General features: G+C 49.0%; 1 protein-coding gene across 2 annotated transcripts in view; it reads right to left on the reverse strand.

Moving 5' to 3' along the window:
• Positions 1 to 22,160, reverse strand: part of Zbtb16 (zinc finger and BTB domain containing 16) — a 176,327-nt gene that overhangs the window by 149,465 nt on the left and 4,702 nt on the right. The window lies entirely within an intron of this gene.

The following is a 22,160-nucleotide window of genomic DNA, read 5'->3' on the forward strand; positions in this document are numbered from 1 at the left end:
TTTCCAATGGAGATAAAAATGCTGCAGAAAAACAAAACAAAACAAAAAACAAGGGCCTGATCTGGCCATTTGTGTCTTGCAGAAAATGGACATCGGAGATGCCAAAGGGTCCAGTTAGGCATGACCAGGAAAGGAGAGCCCCCACCCACCCACACAACCACCAAGAGAATGAGTCCTTGGGATCCCCTGGACTGGAGGCCCAACAGGCTGGAACTCTGAACCAAAGATTTGGAAGCTCTGCCCACACATGGCCTAAGCTACACAGGTCTCGAAACCACCTTTCCATCAGCAGAAAACCAGGCACTACACCATGAGAGATCATGCCCGAGGACTGATAAACCTCCTATGGCTAAAACAGACACCTTCTACTCACCAAAGACCTCCAAGGTTAGGCCAGTGAGGCTTCAGGTCGGGGAAATTGAGAATTCAAATGGCTGCCCCCCTCCCTGTACTAGGAGTCTGAGAATAAAACAAGAATGTGTTCCCATACTCTCAGGACTCAGACATTGGTGTGACAAGATGAATCTACCATTTCAGGAAGGAGGCCACTCCTGTCCTTTTCAGCTACCGGCAGTCTGTGAAAGCAAGCAGCACAGCAGAGACAAAGAGTCACCTGGAATGACTACTGTGCTGGTTGTGGGGGGCAGGGGGAGGTTTGGTCACATCCATAAAATGGGCCTCAAAGCAGTAATGCTGCTTGTCTTGCCTTGATGGCCCATGGACCAGCTGAGCTCTGAGTGTCCCTTTCTGAACCTCCCATCTTAATTACAGGAACCATCTCAGCAGGGAACAAGAGCAGCCAAGTGTCCCAGAATCCCCACTTTGCTTTCTGAAGCCTGACTGGTCACCTCAGGGCAACCCCAAGCATCTTCCATCTGGGTGTAGACAGGAGGAGGAGGTAACAACCCCCTCACACACTCCACCCAGTTTCCTCTCATCTCTCTCTCTAGCTTACACGGACGGACATCAGGTTCACAAAGCGCGCACTCTAAATGGCTTCTGGCAGGGCTGGTTGCAGACTCATCCCTAGTGGTCATGCACTGAGAGCTCCTACCCTGTGTCCTGGCATCTTACTCACACCCTTCATCTCCCACTGTTCTAGTCTGAGGTGGACAGGGAAGGTCTCCAGGCAGCTTAGACAAGACTTTCTGCTTCCTGGGACCTTTGGAATCAGAGGTTCCGCTCTCCCCCAGGCAACCTACTTGGTACATCATTGGTCACGAATCCACAACCCTACCAGTGTTGGAGCAGAGCAAACCCACAGTCCTTGCCCTCTACTCGGGAACTCTCCCATATCCATCCCACACAAGGAGGGGATGGAAACCAGTCAGTCACACCTACAACCTCTCGTGGAAGGTAAGGGCAGGAAGATCTAAAATGCAAGGTCATCTCTGGCTGCACAGCAAGCTTGAGGCCACCCTGAACTACATGAGACCTTGTCTTGGAAGGGAAGGAGGGAGGGAGGGAGGGAGGGAGGGAGAGAGGAATCAAGCTTGCTGCAAATAGGAATAGGGTTAACTGGACCAGCAGGTGCTGAGCCCAAGTCCTTGCCCTCTAAGAATGCCTAGAAAATGAACCCCAGGAAAATCACAGCAAGGAACCAGCCAGTACTCACCCCTCCATCCTGGCTCCCTCTGAAGGCCATCCTTCCAGAACTGTGTCATATAAAGCAGTCCCAAGTGGGGTTTGGGTCCCACTTGAAAGTGGAGGGTAGAAATGAATGCATCAGAAAGGGGCTGCTGAAGGAGGTGGTAGTACACATGCTTGGTATGGAGGCCTGCACCACACAGCGAGGCATGAAGAGGGACATTCAGGTGAGGATTTCAGGGCTGTTGCACAGATGCAAAAAGAAAAACAAAAAGGTGACACCCCTCCCTGAGAGGTGGCCATCTTACAATCCAGGCCGAGAAAAGGGGGATCAGTATACAGGCAGCTGGGATCTAGGTTCACCAATAGGTTCAATTCCTCCTTTGAAATAACAGCATCAACATCATCAGTTGACCAACTGTTGCACTACGTGATCCTAGAAGAAATGACTTGTGGGTAAAGTGGTTCTAAACTCTGCCGTGATTGTGTTCTGCATGACATCACCAGCGAGCATAAGCTGAGGGGACCAAAACTACTGTCCCCACAGACCACGTTTTCCTATGCAGATAACAGGTTACTCCAATAGGTTACTAAGGCAGCAGAGATCATGGGCAGATGGTGTAAGCTCCAACTGCTGCCGGAAACAGAAAGGAGGGAGGACCCTAGCTCCAGGGTGGTGGCACCGCTGAGATGAACCTACCTGGACCAGGTCTTGAAAGCTGAATGGGACAAACACAGAAAGAGGATGATTCAGGTAGCCATAAGCCAGTAAGTGGGTATGAGTGCTATTCACAAAAAGCTATTCAGTCCAAATCCTGCTCTCCCAAGGCCCGGGACTGAGTTTGCTCTGCCGTGGAACATCTTTGCAAAGTGATCATGAAAAGGAGCCATGTGTGTGTGGCCAGTTGAATGTCTCCATTCATGACTGAGGGTGTGGTCGGTCCTAAGAGTACCTTCCTAGCATGCACGAAGCATTGGGTTCACAACACAAACTGAGTGTGTTGGTTCACACCTATAATTAGCACTCAGGAGATGAAAATGGAAGGATCAGGATTCAAGGTTATCCTTGGGTATGTTAACAAGTTCAAGGCTAGCCTGGGCTACATTAAAAAAAACCTAAGTGTCAGAAAGGTCTAATAGCAATGTTCTCATTCAGTGACATCAGAGCACCTGAGAAAGCCAGTACCTATAGCTCAGGTCTCCAAAATGCATCAGCCAGCCCCTCCACTAGACCTGTAGGGAAGGTAGGTGACCACAGAGGATGCAGCATCCTGAGCAAGCGTCCAACCCCAACCAGCCACACTTTACAAACTGCAGCAGCCAAAGCACTCCAGGCCTGGCCCCAACTCACTCTCCCTCAGAGGCTCTGTACCCCACACTGGTCCTCCTCTCTAGCATGTGACTCCATCCCTGCCTCCACTCACACAATCACATCTCTGTTCCCCTTCCCCACACCCCCTGTCTACAGATGACAACTACTGAGTGCAAGTACTTCATCACAGCCCTAGATATCCTCCAAGGGCCAGCCAGGTACCACCTATTCCAGGAAGCCCTACTAAGTCTCCCATCAGCATGGTGCCCCGACCCCTTCTCCTCTGCCCTCCTCAGCTTCACTCATGCAATAGTTGAGCATGTCCGCAGATACATCAGCACACACCACACACCCCAGGACACATGCAGCTGTCGTTTCCTGTCTTGCTGTAGCCTTTAGTTTAGATCTCTTTAGGTCCTCTGCTTCTCTACAGCATGAGCAACCACTTCACACACAGTAAGTGCTCAATCAAAATGGTTTCTGACTTGAATAGCCCATGGCTATGTCCTCCCTCTCCTGGTGATTCTCCAAACAGTGGCCATCCCTGAGTGGACACTTGTTTGGTTTTTTTTTGTTTGGTTGGTTGGTCGTTTGGTTGGTTTATTGGTTGATTGGTTTTTGAGACAGCGTCTCACTGTGGAGCACTGGGTGGCCTGGAACTCACTACGTAGACCAGGCTGTCCTGGAACTTAGAGTGATCCACCTGCCTCTGTCTCCTGAATGCTGGCATTAAAGGTGTGCACCACCATAGCTGGCTCTGGGCAGATCTTGATGAATATTTGAAATGAAATCAGGGACACAGTAAAGGTGAGAGCCAGGGTCTGCCTGCCTGCCTGCCCACATGGCACCTGTCCCTTCTCCTTCCCAGCATTACCTCCTCTGTCTAACTGCTACCCGGGAATCTTCCAGCTAGCCCCAGATCTCCACTACAGATCTTTATAGCAAGCTCTAGAGCCTTCTTCCAAGTCCTGAGATCCCTCTAAATAATGGATTTCTCAGCCCTAATTAATGCAAGGAAAAGGGATGGCATACGTTACATTTCTCAGTCGCTCTAACTCACAGCCAACCTGGACACTTTGAGGGAAGGGCAGCCTCAAGCTAAAGGGTCAGATAAGCTAAAATCAATAGGAGTCACTGCCTCTGAATCCTTTAAATCACCACTGTCCTGCCCCTGCCCATCCCTGAGCCAGAACCCTATGATGGACACAAAGCAACCTCCAACGAAAAGGACCTTCCATTCACGTTAATGGGAACAAACAGAACATTCCTACCCTCTCTGGGAGAAAAAAAATATCACCTCCGCCTTGGGGATCAATCAGACAGCTCGGAAATAACCAAGCGCACACAGTACAAATAACAGGAAAGAGACGCTCAGAGGAGAGCATTATTAATGCAAGCCTAATGTGTTAAACAATGAAGGTGAGAGCCTGGTTCACTTCTAAACTGGGCAAATCCATGTGGTTAGGCCACGGAATATAACCACCCCGATATGATCAGAGCAGGAGAGCAGGGATGTAAAAGTTTTACAAATTCAGACACTCACAAGACGGTTGTGAGAATAACAACGGGAGCTGAAATCATGGTTTAAGGGAAACCATGGCCCGGATAGGAAAGACACAAATACAGAATACAGCCAGGGGCTTCAGCCTGGTCTCTGCGGCCCCTTCCCTGGAAGCATTGCTAGGGGGCATCAAGAACCCTGGAAATAGAGCAAAGTGCTAAGAGACCCACAAAGCCTCTCTGATGGGGGACATGGAGCAGGTGACAAACTGACAAATAGGTGACCACCTCAGTCAGGTTCAGCCAGTGGCCAGCTGATGAACCCGAACACAGAAGAAGCCAAGGGCCTGGCTCTGGCTCTCCTATAAAGGCAAAGGACACATGCTGGAGTCCACCAATGCATCCAGGGATGGAGGGAGGGAGGGAACAGCAACACAGCCCCCTCTGCTGCTCCTGCAAGCATCTGCTGGCTTCTAGAAACTTCAGCCATGCTTCCTTCCCAGTCAAAGCTCCTAAGTTTCAAGGACCCAGGGCCCAGAGGACTCTCAGCTTGCAACATTCGTTTTATTTTATGCTGAAATGAAATGGGAGATGCCCACACAGACTGTGTCCCCTCTTTTGGGTGCACGTGCGCGTTCTCTCTCTCTCTCTCTCTCTCTCTCTCTCTCTCTCTCTCTCTCTCTCCCTCTCTCCATCAACCATCAACATCAAAAAAGACAAAGAAGAGAGCCTTGCCAGCCCCGTGGGCCAGGCCTCCACGCTGCAGGCAGTCTATATGAGCTTCCTTTATCCAACCACAAAAAGGCCCCCGCAAGTCGGCAAGGGGGCCTGGGCGCTGCCAAGCCAGCCGCCCCTCCGTTGAGGTTAGCAGTTACCCAGGGGCCAGATCCATCGGGCAAACAGCCCACGGCTCTCATTACACAACGGGGGCCCTTATCTCCCCTGGCCACTGTCGGTTTGCAGACATTGCATGGTGTGACAACCACAGCCCGGAACGGGCTGTGACAGATAGCCTCCAGCTCTGCCCCACTGTCAGTGTAGGCGAGAAGCAAGGCTTGACCGTTAGTCTAACTTTGGGCCATCACATTGCTACTAAAAAAGAAGACCGGTAGCAGTCTGGGACCAGTGTCACAGTGTCATTTCTCTGATCCTGCAGGCTGAAGCCCCTCTTTCTCAGAGCTCCTTGGCTCTCTGCCTTCAGAGATGAGGTGGTAAGGGTTTATTTCGTCTTTCACTGGTGGAGTGTCAGATAGGAGAGGAACTCTCTTTAGGGACCATCAGTTACCCTCAAAACTCCTTCTCAGACCAACTCTAAAAGATAGGGGAAAAGCTGGGGACAGTAAAAGGCATACCTGGTGGAGGTGACGATCAGTATGGGCTATTCTAGCCAGGGTCCTTCTCAGAACACCTCCCAAGGTCCCTAGTCATCCCAGGGTATAGCCCAAACTGAGCAACAGTTACATTTACTGAACAATTACGCTGCTCCCTGTGCTGTGTGTTGAAAGTTAAGGATGTAAGCTGAGCTGGGCGTGGTAGCGCACACCTTTAATCCCAGCACTTGGGAGGCAGAGGCAGTCAGATTTCTGAGTTCGAGGCCAGCCTGGTCTCCAGAGTGAGTTCCAGGACAGCCAGGACTATACAGAGAAACCCAGTCTCGAAAAAACCAACAAACAAATAGACAAACAAACAAAAAAGACATAAGTTGAAATCCTCAGAATTCTCCACTGACACAGTACACGGGATCTTTTGGATTTAGTATCTACAAGGATCAGATTTTGAACCTGGGTTTACTGAGTGTCCAGGGGGTTTCCTCTGATACCCTCTTCATTCTCTGCCTTCTTTAGGCCTGGTCCAACATTGAGGGCAGCCCCAGGGAATACCAACCCACAAGCACACACCCCAACATGGATGATGACCCTGAGCCCTGGCAGATGAGAGCTTTTTCTACTGTCTCCTGGGTCTGACCACATGTTCCCACTCTCTCTTTTCATCTTTAAATCCTTCTTTGGGATGCCAAATGTGGCAGTACAAGCCTTTAGCCCAACAATTGGGAGACAGAGGCAGGCAGAGTTCAAGGCCAGCCTGGTCTACAGAGTGAGTTCCAGGACATCCAGGGCTACACAGAGAAACCATGTCTCTGGACAAAACAAAACAAAATTAAAAAACAAAACAAAACAACAACAACAACAAAAACACATCCTACTTTGGGGTTAGACTCAGTAGCCCAGGTCTCCTCCCATCTTAACTCCCAAATGCTGGGATTACAGGTGTGAGCCACCATACCCTGAATTCAACTTGTCCTTCAACAACCCACTCAACGGCCACTCTCTCCAGAATTCTGGGACTGCCTCTCTTTTACCATACCACAGTTACTGGGTAGGGTTACTGGGTGAAATGTCTCTCACTATAAGCAAGACCCCACGGGACTTTGTTGCAAGGTCCACCTCAGTGATAATTACAAATGAACTCAGTGCATTTTCACTAAAGCATCTCCAGTGGGAAGGGAAGCTGACTCATCTGGCTATACATGGCTCTCCTGTGTGGTCCTTCCGTTACCTTCCACTCCATTGCAGACGCCAACACATACTCTCTAAGTACTTTTATTTTTGGTTTTTCGAGACAGGGTTTCTCTGGGTCACCCTGGTTGTCCTGGAACTCGCTCTGTAGATCAGGCTCAAACTCACAGAGATCCACCTGCCTCTGCCTCGAGTGTTGGTATTAAAGGTGTGTACCGCCACCACCCATCGTCTCCAAATACTTTGAACTCTGCTCAAATTCTAAGCTCTAGGGCAAGACCCATGTCTTAGCAGTCTTTGCATCTCAACCCCCACCTCACCCCAACACAGATAGTCCCCTCACCAACGACAGACTTGACAGACATTTGACAACTCAGACTGACAGAAAAGAGGCTGGGAGTTAGGGGAGGAGGAAGGGGCAAACTCAAGTCCCTATGCCAAAACACACCTGACCCCTGCTCAGTGACAAAGGTTTGAAATAGTTCTCAAGTCAGATTCTAGTAAGGAGGAAGTGGGAAGCAGGCCTGGGCAGGCCCTGATTATGGCTGGAAAGAAGGAATTCAAGGGGACAGAGAGTGACAGCCCCGCTTTCTAGTCCTAGTCTGCCCGACAGCTTGCTATGTGGTCTTTGGCAAATTACAGAGCCTCCCTAGAACTCAGTAACTCCTCCTGAAACAAACGTTTTGAAATAAAAGCTCCAAAAGACCTTGTCAACTCTTACATGCTCTCATGATTCTTAGTCACCCCAAACACCTGAACGATGTCCATGTGAAGCAGGGACTGTGCCTTCCTCCGCAGGAAGCAAGAACAGGGACAGAGAGGAGACACAGTATAACCCCTCCCCCACCGCGCCACTCCTTAACCCTCCAGAGACACAGGTGACCCACAGCAAGGGAGTCAGCACTCCTCTGGAACCTGAAGAGGGATCTGAGGGCAGCCGAGGACAGAGGGCAGAACTGGAAGTAGATTTTCAATACCCAGCTTCCCTCAGGCTGAACTCTAACTCTCCCCCCACCCCACCCCCTACTCGCACACATGTACACTTTCACAGATCCAGTTTAGGAGTGTTCAAATTAGCACAACCTGCCCTGAAATACTGCACAAAACACACAGTAAGCATTTTGCTTGTTTTTATGTCATCGATGGTTTCAATGGGTGACTCACCCTTCCGCTTTAGCACTCTGTGCTCATGGGGTTTACTATAAATAATGCAAGGGAGAGCACACAGGCTGAGCCCAGGCCCTGCCCAGCCGGACTGCTAGGTCACTGCAGTTAGACAGAACCACCAGCCTAAGGTGTGTTCAGAGGGGCTGCTTTCCACCACTGCAGACAGGAAGCAAACGGCCCCCATCCCGACTTCGGAACACTGTTAGGAAAGGGAACTGAGACCCCCACATAGAGTTTGTGCTGGGTACCAGCCTAGAATTTGAACACATGTGCTCCTCAGCCTTCTGGAACCTTCCCAAAAGGCTCAATCAGGATTCAAAACCAGGCTCTGAACCTGCCTTAGGTATTACCTTAGTTTCATCTTAATCCATTCTTCTCAACTCTGATCTTTATTTGGTGATGCCCAAGTTGCAGGTAGGGGTGCTGTGTGTGTGTGTGTGTGTGTGTGTGTGTGTGTGTGTGTGTGTTTCTGTCTGTCTGTCTGTGTGTTTCTGTGTGTCTGTCTGTCTGTCTGTGTATCTNTGTTTCTGTGTGTCTGTCTGTCTGTCTGTGTATCTGTATGTCTGTCTGTGTATCTGTGTGTCTGTCTGTGTATCTGTATGTGTCTGGGGTTGTGTGTGTGACTGGGGGAGGTGATTCAGTGTGACTTCCCAGGAACCCAAACTCACAGGAGGCTGAACCACAACCACAGAAACACTACAGTAATCAGAGGGGTCTTGGCCAGAGCTCGTCCACTCCCTAAAGCTGGGAAGTGAAGTCAGTATTTACAGCGGTTGAGCCCCTTCCAAATCCTGCCTTCCCAGGAAGGCCCCCCCACCACCACAGTGTTCACCACTCACAAAATTCCCAAGAGTCATCAATTCCCAAAGTCTAAGCTAACCTTCCCAAAGGCAAGGCCAAAGAATACAGTGCAGACTTCAAGTCCTATGGATGTCCCAAACATCAGTGGTGGTGGCAGCAATGTTGGGTTCAAGAGACTTTTAAGATAAATATGGTCTCTACAATGCTAGCTTTCTGCAAAAACACCTTTATTTGGTAGATTACTTGCTGTGTTGTTGCTTGGGGTTTTTTGTTTGTTTTAGTTTTGGGGGTTTTGTTTTGTTTTGGTCGGTTTGTTTGCTTCTTATTTTGGGAGATTTTGCTTTTGTTTTTGAGGCAAGATCTAAAGTCGCCCAGGCTGGCCTCAAACTCACTATGTCACCTGAGGCAGAGTGTGAGCCTCTTACCTTCCTTCCTCCACATCCCACCTGCTAGGACTTCAGTCATGCACCACTGAACTAGGGTTTATGGAGAGCTGAGGGTCGAACCCAGGGCCCCATGAGTGCTAGACAATCTTCTACAACAGAGCCCTAGCCCCAGGCCAAGTGGGGACCCTTACATTCCTGATGCACTTCCATGATCCCCTAAGACCTCATTCACTGGCTGCTAGCACAGGGCTGACACCATTCAGTCACAACTAGACTATTTCTTGTCACAGCCTCTTCCTTGGGCCAAAAGAGCAGCATTCAAAGCTCTATAACTCTAGAGCTCCAGTCCAGCCAGCACCTTCCCCGAGCTGAGGACTTGAAACATAACACATCATCGAGGCCATAGACAAAGAGAGGCTGTGCCGCTTATCCAGGTACACCGTTAGCAAATCTTAGTGCCTGGCTTCTCAGCCGTCGTACCTCACTCTACAGGCGACGCTTTTGTCACCAGCTCAACAGTGACTAAAAAATTAGCACTGCCATCACCTTCCAGAAAATCTCTCTTCTGATCCAGGAGCCCAGCACCACCCCTACCCCATGCCACCTCCCCCCCCCCCCCCACACACACACACACACACATGCTTGATGCCTGACTCTATCTCTCAATCTCTTGGACTTTGTGCTTCCCAGTCAGTCTGCCTCCACAGATACCCCCTGCTCTAAATAGCCCACTCCGTGATCTGCAAACACCACAAAGATATCAAAACAAAGCTATCAGCTGGGTACCCTGCCTTTAGCAGCCAGTCCAAACTCTTTTGTTTGAGTATCAGGCAGCTTATTGACCAGGTGAGAGGGTCAGAAGTTTCTCCTTTGCCTAGATGCTTCCTGCAAGAGCAGTGGACTGGGGATAGGCACAAGAGCTCAGGCGGACATCATCTTAGTAACTTAAGACTGAGAGAAGGAAAGGACAGAAGAGGCAAAAATGGCCAATACCACCCCAGTCTGAACACAAAGTTGAGTCTATAATTGTTTCCATGAAGCAGGGGGGAAAGAGGTGAGGGCAGGAAACTGGGACGCCACGAGATCAATGCAGCCACCCAAGGCCACCACAGCCCCCTCCTTCAAGCTCTTCCCCACAACTGCACCCCATCGACAGCCTCCACCCGTAGTCACTACGCCTAACTAACTCACCACCCCTCACCTGACCCCTACAGTTTATCTTCCCACACGGAGAAAGGTGGCCCTTATCAAGCCATCTAGCTCTAGTAGATTGTTCCAGGGACCACAAGGGTTATCAGTAGAGCCGATGCAGGATGATAAACAGTCACCTCTTATGCAAGCAGCACCAAGAATGCTGGCCACCGGGCAGAAGCAGAGTTCAGGAGAACTTGAGTTGAATGCCCTTCTCCTCCATTCTAATCCCGGGGACCCAGATATCTTGGCAGAAACGGCTCAGGTGGGTCTCCTCCTTTTCTGACCGGGACCTGTGCATACGTGGGTCCCCCTTCTTGGGTCAAGATTAGTGGCTTCACATGGGACACATAAGTCCTGTCTCTGGCTATAGCTTCACTGTTTGGCATCTTCCAGAGACTTTTGACTGTAAGGTTCTGCTGGGCATGGTAGTGCACACCTTTAACCCTGGCACTCAGGCAGGCATGAGTTTCAAGTCATCCCGGTTTACATAGTGAGTCCCAGGACATCCAAAGATACACCCCGTCTGACAGACAGACAGGGTCGTAGTGGTGGGGTCTCCAAAAGAAGAGGGTTGTGGGTGACACAAAAAAATCCACTAAAAATAAGGGGGTACGGAGATGGTTCGGTTGGAAAAGTGCTTGCTGTGCAACTGTGGGGATTTGAGTTCTATCACAAGCACTCAAGGGGATGTGGTGATGGACCCTTCTAACCCCGGCACTGGGGAGGTGGAATCAGACAAATCCCTAGGGCCTGCTAGACAGACAATCTGATCATCTAATCAGCGAGTTTCATGCCTTGAGAGACTCTGTCCCCAAAAAGTAAAAGTGGAGGGTGCACACGTGCATGCGCATATACACATATGCACATTCATCTATACCTCTGCACACATGTGCATACATACATAAAAGCATGCACACGTGAGCACACGCATGCTGACACACACATTCTGATTGCTAAGATGCAGCCTGCATGACTAGGGTATACTCTCAGGACCCATCTGTGGGACAGAGGCAGGCAGGACACCAGTGAGGGCCTTTTAAAACCCTTCTCATTCTAAGTGTAAACTCAGCAAGGCAAGTGTCTGCAAGTGACAAAAGAATTGCACTCGGAAGGACAGCAAGCAGTCTCACCCCCAGGGCGGCAGGCTGGGAGGGGGAAAGCGGGAGAATGACACAGTCCAGGGCTGGCCAGAATGAAAGACAGAATGGAAGAGGCTAATTTACACAGGAAGTGAGCACTTACCAGGCCCTTCATCCCAACACACAAAACCCTCGGCCATATCTGGAAGTAATTACACCCAGTTAACATGATCTGCTTGCCACTAAAATTAACTACAAACAGAGATATTTTTCACTTTTGCAACAAGGAATGCCAAGATGTGTTCTGGTCTGCACCCCACACACACCACTGAATCTGGCTTGGGGGAGGTGGTATTTATCTGCAACTTGGCAAAAAGGGAGGAAAAAAAAAAACCAAACACGTTCTTATAGCTGTCAGGACACAGAAAGTAAAATAAGATAATTATGAAAAAGTGAGTGGTGGCCCCAAACCCACTGAGCTGGAAGCCCTACAGAGCCTGCAGCCAGCACAGGCCCAGTCAGTTTTCCCATAAGGAACTTCAGGTAAAGAAGTGATTTTAGACTCCTTTGATTTAGCTTCCCACTGCATTTAAGTACCACCTTCAGTCCCTCTGCCAAGGGGCAAGGGAATGAATGCAGGGAGGTAGATTCACAAATGTTAGCGCAGCCTTGGTTTAGCAGACCATTTTAAAGGACGACATTGCATGTTTCCGACCCCGAGGTGGCTGGTGACTTCCACAACTTTCACCCTCCCCGAGCTGTGCAGGAACTGTTCATGAGATGTGTGTGGTTTTGCTACATAAAGGAAGAAGAAAAGTCTAAGAGGAAGTAAGTTTGCTTCCAGTGTGTGGGCCCTGAAACAGGCTTAGATCTCAGTCTCCAAAACCCTGGGCTTAATGGACTCGACGTGGCTGACCAATATGTTATTTCTCTTTGTCCCCAACCCCACAATCTGAAAAACACTAATTTGTATTTTTTCTGTGAGTTGCCATCAACGAGGCTACAAACACAGAGACAGATCTGTGAGGTTCCCAAGGAGGTGTTTGCCTGCGCTGACCCCTCTTTTCTAGGCCACACTCCACAGCCTCCCCTTAAGGTGCAGTATTCCTTTGTCACCAGAGGACTTTAAACCAGCAGTAGTGACCAAGTAGAACATCCACTGGCCAGACAACGCACAAATATCTTTTCTCAAAAAACAAAGCAGGCAGAAAGTTTCCGTTAAGAATGAGGTCAGACGCCACTGTTCTTGGCAAAAAAAAAAAATCGCATTTAGAAACATTCCCTCAGGCATGGGGGGCAGGGGGGACACCATGTGACAACCAGAGAGACCTTGCTTTAAGGACTTGGAACTATGAGGGGGCGGAGGGGAGAACATTTGATGTACTGAGAGAAACACACACACTATTCTTTAACTCTGTTAATCTGACTTCATGAGAGAGACATTAAAGAGAGGTGCGTGTCCTTTCAAACCAACAGTCCCAGGGCCACTGGGCTATGTGTTTGTGTTGTGTGCCCCATGATCCTACTGACCAGGATACCATCTTGCCAAACGGCATGCCCCTAAACTTCCTCCTCCCGACCCAGACCCGAGCGTCTGGGAACGCCGCCCTGTCCACACAGCTTCGAGAAGAACCCATCCTCATTTCCAGACACCACGTTCTCTCCGCTCGCCACTGTGCAGCCAACCATTGTGGGAAATCTAGGAGAAAGGGATGGAGCAGAGAGAGGCAGAGACACAGACACAGACAGACACAGACAGACAGACAGACAAAAGACCCTAAAAGACTCCCTTGCCATTAACAGCCCAATGACCTGTGATGTGTCTTCTTTCCCAACTACACACACAGGTGCACACACTTGCACATAAGAGCACACTCACAGGCATGCACTCACACGTGCACACAGGTGCACAAACATACCCGTGCACACGCACACACACACACACACACAAGGGCTCGCATATATCTAGATACACATCCTGGGTCTGTCTTACTGCACAGCCCTCTAGGCTCAGAAAGGGTTAAGTCACTCTCATTGCATAAATCAAAAGTTCAAGGCTGCACCCACACCACAATGATCCCCTCTTTACATATGACGAGAACCAGAGAGAGGCTACAGTCCCAAGCATCCTGAGTGGGTCTCCCAGGCCCGCACAGGTTACACCGCCGAGGTCAGGGTGGAGGACCTTTAGCGGCAACATTCATTTCCTGAACAGGACAAGCCCTCCTGACCATAAAGCTAATAAGAACTTCCTCGCACGGCCGAGCCCCGGCTGACAGGGCGACTTGTCACCGGTCACGCAGGAGGAGAACGCTGGTTCCCATTAGAGGCTTATGACGCCAGGTGCTCCTAATAAGGAGCCTCAGCGAGAAACAAGAGCCTGCTAAGTCCTGGCTCCAACTCTGGAAGTAATCAGGCCCGGGCTTCAGGGATTAGGGAGGGGCCTTCCTTGAAGAAATGGGGGAGGGGGTGGCCTCTGTAGACCCCANCAGCCGCTAACCTGCTGAATGGCTTGAATAAATAAATTCCCAACCATCCTTCCATTTCTTTCCCAGTCACCATAAAAGACTCCCCCAAATTAACACTAGTAATGCTCCCCACACCCCGTACTCCGGGCTTGATGGATTGCCCAGAGGGCCATTACGTTAGGCCAGATCTGCTTCTCATGATGGCAAGGAGGGTCGTGCCAACAGACCTAATGGCATTAAGATCACAACCTCAGCTAATCCACTTAGCCCAGGAAAGGATGACTTGCGGCTCAGTGGCTCACCTATCAGGCTAGGGTCACAAGGAAGTGGAAGGTAGGCAGGCAACTCCTTACTCCATCCCTGCTGCTACCAGTTAACTCATGTCATGTATTACCACCCCGTCCTGGGCAAAGATAACGGTTTGATGGAGTGCGGATCTTATTTTTAGCATGTCCGATGGGTGTGCTGTATGTCTTTACAGAGCCTGGGGACTCCTGTTGGCTGTAAAGAACTCGTGCAGGGCTAGAGTTTTTACCTCTTCATCAAAATATCTGTCACCAGGTCTTTGAGAAATTTCCCCGGCGATGCTGTGCTGTTTCAGGAAGTCCTTCCTCTTACCTAACTTGGATCCTTCTTCTGGTAATGCCGAACACAATCTGTGCACACTGAAGAGAATCAGGCCTCAGGGTCAGAGTGGAGCATGAGTTCAGAACTGAGATTCAGACAGGATTTGGGGGAGTTTTAGCCAAAGTTTCCATGCCGACAAGAAAGGGCTGGAGCCCCTCCCCACAGCTGCAGAGTTAAGCTTCGAATAGGCAAAACCCAAGCATAGTTTTTTTTTTTTTCAGACTGAGCCAGCATAATAAGGACACAGGGGCTTTTAAGGGGAAACAGTAGAAAGGGGGATTTCTGATTCTGCTGGCATGGAATTAACAATGCAGAATTTTTATTTTTGAAAATGGGTTTTTCTCTCCCTTCTCTGGTTTTCTGTTTTCTAGTCAGCATAAAAAGGTTCTATCTCTAGAGGCCAGTTGCTCTGTCAGTAAGATGGGGCATAGGACTTCCTGGATCTGTGTGGTCTGGGTCCCTGAACACCTATCTACTATGCCATTTGCAGGTGACTGCCTGGGAAGTGACCAGGAGAAATGAGAGGCCAGAGCTGGTCCCTCAGCTTTAGAGAAAGTGAGTCCTAGCATCCTTTGCTGCTTACCATAGGCAAGTCCGCTAACCTCTTGGGCTTTCCTTGGCCGTCGGGAATGTGAGACTAACACTCCCCTAACAGGCCAGCTAGGAGCTAAACGCAGCACTCAGCTCAGAAGCTGACATATGACAACTATTCAACACTGTCCCTGGATCACTATGGGAAGGATGCCTAGGGAGGGAGCTCTTAGCACCTAGTGTTCGTTCGTGTGAGCCCAGCCCAAGACTGCCCGTAGTAAGGCAGTCTGTGTGCTGACTACCCCTCCACCAGAGAGCTACACACACTGAGCCCTATGCACGCAGAGTGTAGGGCATCTGTGCTCTGCATTTGGGCCTGACATTTGGGCAGCACTGCCCAGCTACATCTAAAGAACTGGCATGGCCCACAAAGCCCTGGGTCAATGGGACAAAGTGTACCCGGACACCAGAGTGCATCAGTCTACTTCCCAGGAAAGACAGAGCTGCACTCAGTCAGTCACCACCCAACACACACACACACACACACACACACACACACACACACACACCATAGCAGTTTTACAGTGCTGAAGGCATGGACGATGGACAGACCCTCCGGGAATCAAGGGTTGGAATGGCACAGCAAGCCATGAACCTGTACTGCAGACTTGTTCTTCTATACAATAGCAATGGCTTCCAAATGGCAGACACCTATGGAGCGCATGCATTGTGCATTTCCATGCATGGCAAATATTTACACGTTGCTCCTTATAATGACCCCCTGAGTAGGTCCTGTTATCCGCATTTTATAAATGAACAGACAAGCCTGGAGAGGTTAACCACCACAACCCTAGTCACACAGCCAGTACGTGATAAAATCAGCCTTGTGACACAGAGTCAGTACAAGCACATTCACTGTGTATAAGGCACCGGGTTGGACGTAGACACTCTACCAAAATAACTATAGAAGCGCCACCCGCCTCACCTAAGATGCCAAACGGAACTTTTATTTATCATGGAACATTTCAGAACCCTCTCTTCACCTCTCATCTTCATTTAGCAAGACTCTTCAGTCTTACACTTTAACTCTCAGTTGTATGTTTTAAAGTCATCTCTCGCAGACATGCACAAGCACACACACAGGCATACTCCCAAGCACAAACACGGGCACACACACGTAGTAATTGGAAATGCTTTCCTTCCAAATTAGCAAGAAATCAAAAGTGGAGTCTGAGCTTAGCCATTTAGGATAAGACGGCTTTAAAGAGTTGTTAGGATTTTCCTACAACATGCAGGTCTATGAAAGTCAAGAGTTCACTCCAGATCTCATCTAGCTAAGTAACCCTGAGCAGGTTTAAAAAGTGAAAAAAAAAATACACAAATCAACAAGCTGAGCATGGTGACACATGCCTTTAATCCCATAATTTAGGAGGCAGAGGCAGGCATATCTATGTGAGTTTAAGGCCAGCCTGGTCTACATAGTGAGTTCCAGGACAGCCAAGGGTATACAGTGAGACCCTGTCTAAAAATAAATGAATGAATGAATGAATGAATGATAAATCCAAAAACCACAAGTCAATGAAGACAGACGGAAATCAAACTGATCCTCTCTTGGCTGTCTGATCCCACAATGAGGAATCCAAAACCATGGAATAAAATACAATTCACCAGCAAAGTACTCTTAGAAAGAAAGCTCAGGATGGAAAGGGGGTCACAACACATGTAACTCAGAGCTTTGGCCTCCAACACAGCGGGACACACCCTGGCAAACCATCTTACTCCCTTACACAGCCACAGACCTCTCCAAAGGACCAGGTTTCCAGGAGCCCAGGAAGTTAGTTACAGAATCATGCATCACCCCAAAAGGATACTTCCTGGAAACAGAAACGGGCTTGAACAGGACTGGGGTGAATCTGTGAATGACATAGTAGCTGTAAATAGCTACTAAGCAAAGCCTGGAGACACCTGACCTTTAGAACTGACGTCAAGGAAGATGGCTGAAGCCTCCAACCCTGGCAGTTTAGGGATGGTGCTGGTACCTAAAGACTAGGTCAGGTGGAGCTGAGCCAGAACAGCACCATGCATGTGCTTATAAGGACTGCTGCAGTGTGCCCAAGGCTCATGAACAAGATGGCAAGCAGAGAGCCTGGCCTTGACCATTTATAGCTGTGTGGCTATCAGCAAGTCACTTCCTCGATTCACCATTTTCCTTATCTCTAAGTTGGGGCGGGGCTTCATATTAGCCCAGGATCCCTTACCCAACCCCCCCACCCACCCCAGGCGCTTCAGAAATCAGAACTATGCAGATGTTAGCCTTATCGGGACCTGTGTTTACCAGCTCCAGTGGCATCTAGGGCAGCACTCTGTAATCAAACACATTAATATTTTTGCAGCCAAACATATGAATATGCAAAATAAAGCAGGCTAAATATAGCCCCGCATCAGCTTTTGCCACTAAACGAGTTTGCTACAAACTTACACAAAACCTTTTAGCTTTCAGAGCCTCTCCGACTTTGTAATCACAGAGCCAGAGCCCGGGTTGCCAGCCCCACCCCCTCCTTCAGAAGGGTGAGGAGAAAGTCTGTCAATAGAGCATCACATATTATTAATGTGGCTGCTGTGGCTCTCCACAGCTTACTCTGTTCCAAACAGGAACTTGGTGCTACCTCAGAGGTGCCTGGAAGTCAGGCATGGGAGCTCAGACTTCAGATCTCGCACCTGGGATGCTGTAGCAGGAGGACCACCAGGAGTTCAAAGGCCACAGTGTGAGAGAGATGGGGAGAGGGGGAGGGGGAGAGGGGGGGGATGTTCAGTTGCAAGAGCACTTTCCCAGCATACACAAAGTCCTGGATCTAATCCTCAGCACCACTTAAAACTGGCCATGGTGAGATTCCCAGCATGCAGGAGGCGGAAACAGAAGCATCTGAAGTTCAAAAAAAATGTCGTCCTCAGATATATCGTGAATTCAAAGCTAACTGGGGTACACTAGATCTTCTCTCAAATCAAACTGTTAATGGCCATAGGACCCTCTGCATGATCCCTCACTGAAAACAGCATCTGCCATGTGAGCAAGGCCAAGCTGAGCAAACAGAGCCCCAACATCCCAGCCAGGATGGGTTATAACATGGCTCATATGTTCTAAAGCAGGCCCCAGAAAGTTTTGGGGAAGGGCTCTACCACAAGTGGGTTCAGGAATCCAGACAAGACCATCCCTTAGTGTCTGAACCTCCCTTTCAGAACTAAGTAAGAGTAGCAGAGCCTCTGAGCTGTCCTGAGGGTTGGTCAGTATTTGACACAACAGAGAATCCTATAGAAGATCCAGGCCTCGCTCTGATTCTACAGCACCAAAGGACCAGAATGCAACCAAAGCTGTCCTGGGAGTTAGGCAGACACAGCCATAAATGAGGACTGGGTCTCCACACGGGTCAACTCCGCTGCTCGTGTAATGTTACTGACAGCTGGGTAAGGTTGGGAAGGGTCAGGAGCATCTCAGGATCAGGTGAGCTGGATCCTAGACCACACCCAAACCAATAACTGCTCCAGTTTTTCAGAGAAAAAAAAAAAAAAAAGACAAGCGAGTCCCATCTTCCAGAAGCCTGCTAGGGTCCCCTCTCTCTACACTGTCCTTTTATTATGGCTTACTGGGAAAGACCCAGGGGTCCAAAATCTGGAGAGGATAGCTGCTCAACTGTGTCTTCTCACTGGCTAGCTTCCTTCAGGTTCTGTCACTTAAGTAAATCCATCAGATTTATCCAAGTGGTGTTTCTGTCTGGTATTCCCTTCCTCCCATCCATCCATCCATCCATCCATCCATCCATCCTTCCTTATTTCTTTGATATCCTGCCATTTGATCCAGGGATCATGACACACAACGCCCCCCCCCTCCAAGTTTCATTACCCCTCTGTCCAGTCAAGAGGTGTTCCCCTCAGGGTACCCCAGGTTGGGATCAAGTTATGGAGAAACCTATGAATGTAATTCAATAACCAACGAGCCCCTTCCTGCCTTGCTTCTCTGTACCCTGCCCTTTCTTCTTCCCCCAGCAAGAATAAATGCCAGATGCTTCATCTGCACCAACACGCTAACCTGATGGCTTTAAATAAAAGGAACTTTGCAGCCTGTACCCTATCATAGACCTCCCTGTCAGGATCCTGGCCAACTCCGTGGCTTTCTGGCATCTGATTTTTCAATCTTGCCTTGCTGTTTGCTCTCGTGGCTGTGATGACTATTCTTCCACTGAACATGTCTCAGATTGATGCTAGGTGGGAGGGGGGTGAGGCACAGAACAGTGGGAAATGGGGAGGTGGTACATTAATCCAAGCGCCGGGAGGGAGGACGGCAAAGGCCTCCCACGAAGTACATCTATCCAGGGGTAGCCAGGGCTGCATACTCAGAGAAATGTCTTCTCCCTCTCCTGATGTCCTCGGACCTCAGAGCTTATCACGGAGGGGTCTGGCACCAGATCTAGCTGCTCAGGGTGAAGGACTCACTTCCACCCTCAGTCAAAAGCACATGGTGTGGCAGCAAGAACTCCAGAATTAAGCCTCACTGTTACAAGCTAATGAGGACAGGGACATAGTCTACATCACCTCACACGGGCTCCAACACACAGGAATGTTCGGAACCTCACAAGCCAACGGTGCGACACAGGAATAAGGCTGGAATAAAATGAAGGACACAGAGGCAGTTCTTCACCTTCATGGTAACTAGATGGTGGCCACAGCCCCAGTGACTTTGGGTGTCACTTCAGTCAGCATCAACCCTTAAACTGAGCTCAGGGAGCTCTAAGAGCATCTACAGATGCTCACCCCTGCACTTGTCCGCTCAGACACAGCTCAGCCAACCCTCATTTCCTTCCATCACAGGAGAACCCAGAACTCTCGGGACAGTTACATCTTTTGTGGCCTTCCTAAGTACAAAAAAAACTACATACATGGACTCATTGAAAATTCTTGATTCTGTAAGGAAGGCTTGGGAGATTTATGACCCAGAAAAAGGCCAGGCATGTGGTACACGACCTTAGCCCCAGCACTTAAGACACAGGAAGCAGGTGGGCTTCTGTGAGTTCAAGACTAGCCTAGTCTACATAGCCAGTTCCAGGCTAGCTAGGGTTATGGAGTAAGACCTTGTCTCAAGCAGATAAGTTAAATTTTCTTTTTAAAAAAAATCGGTAAAAATCACTTTATTTGTGAGTGTGTGCGTGTGCTTATGGGAGCCAGAAATCTTCAATCGTTCTTCACATCCATATATATATGGATATATATATATATATACACACAAAATATATGTACACACACAAATATATATGTATATGTGTATGTATATTTATATATATATATGTACACATACACACACATATGTGTGTGTGTGTGTGTATGTGTGTGTGTGTGTATATATATGATGAGATCTCTTGTTGCGCCTGGAGCTTGTGAATTTGGCTGACTGGCCACAGTTCCAGGATTCCAGTCTATCTCCACCTCCCCTGGGCTATGACTGCAGCTGCATTTTGCTGAATTTTTTTTTTTTTGAGTGCATGGCTTTTTACATATGCAGGTCCTCACGCTTGCATAGCAAGCACTTTACCAACAGAGCTCTCTCTACCCCCCCACACACACCCAAAAACTTGTCCTTAAAAAGTGACTTTCCACATTACCCCCCCTTTTCACAGCACATTCACATCCGGAATGATAGACCTCTCTGGTCAAGGTTCAGAGGGGGGTTTCCTCTTAAGAAAAACGAGAGCAAAACCAAGCACAATTTCATCAATCTATTTTCTGAGCAGGTCAAGTCCTAAGAAGACACATATCCGCAGTTGTTATTTTCTGTACTCTCTGGAAAAAGAAATGGTTACTTTTTTAGCTGAGTACCACTTTCCATAAGGTACAGCTCAGCTCGGCCGACCAGGAAGCTTCCGGAGCACACTGCGGCTAGAGGTGATTATATCGGTTTCCCACCCCCTCAAGTTCCCCCACCTAAATGAGCAACAGGAATGGAGGAGGAGGAAGAATGCACACAAAGGTGGAAAATCCACCCAAGGTCAGCAAATCAGCCAGCCGGAAGTTGGGTAAAAAGTTAGCATCCATAACAACCGAAAACCAGATTTGTGGGCGCAACTGGTCCGACTCAGGGACAAGGGGCGAAAATGATGGGCTTGTAGTTTATGGCAAACAGAAAAGGCAAACCCACTGCTGACTCCCTTCTTTGGGCCAGTGCTCCCCAACCTGTTGTGCAGGAAGGATCTTCTTCATTGGGTAGCTACAAGGAACCATCACGCACAGGATGTCTTACTTTGCATCTTCCTGCCTTGGTAGAACTCAGCCGCAGCATTTTCCCTGTGTCTTACTAAAAGAAACACAACCTACCTCTGGGGGATGTTGTAACAAAGGTGCAATTCCAGGTGAAGTGCCTGTCCTAAACTAGACATATCACAAGAACTCAAAAAGTGGGAAGGGGGTTGCAAAGATGAAGCCAGAAGCCAGAGGGCAGCCAAGGCTAGCCTTTATGATAAGAGATGGCATGAGAAGAGGCTATATAGACTGTAAGACCAAAACTCTTCTCCTTGAATTTAACTAAAGCTTTCTCTGCCTCACAATGTGTCTGCCAGAAGAGACACTTGAGACCTATGGGTATATACAGGACTTAAACGACCCCCAGCCCCTGCTTTCATCATAGGATGCTGACAGTGGGGAAAGAAAAAGCTGGTCTGATACCATGGCTAGATCCAGATCAGAGGAGACCCTCAGCCTGAACCCCACTTTCTGCCCTTCTTTTTCATCACTTTATTATTAAACAGTCACTCTAGGCAAAACAAAAGTGTAGTCCAAACCACAGGAAAACCAGATGGAAGCCCAAAAGCAAAATGGCAAGGAGGGCCTACAGGCTGACCCCAAGAGTTCCCTGATGTTACAGATAGACACCATTTCTTCTCACTGTCCTCTGAAAATAACCGTGCCCGCCTATGCCTCAATAATGAGAAGAATGGTTCGGTGTGGAT

This window comes from Mus caroli, chromosome 9 (genome assembly GCF_900094665.2).
Source record: "Mus caroli chromosome 9, CAROLI_EIJ_v1.1, whole genome shotgun sequence".
NCBI classification, from domain to species: Eukaryota; Metazoa; Chordata; class Mammalia; order Rodentia; family Muridae; genus Mus; species Mus caroli.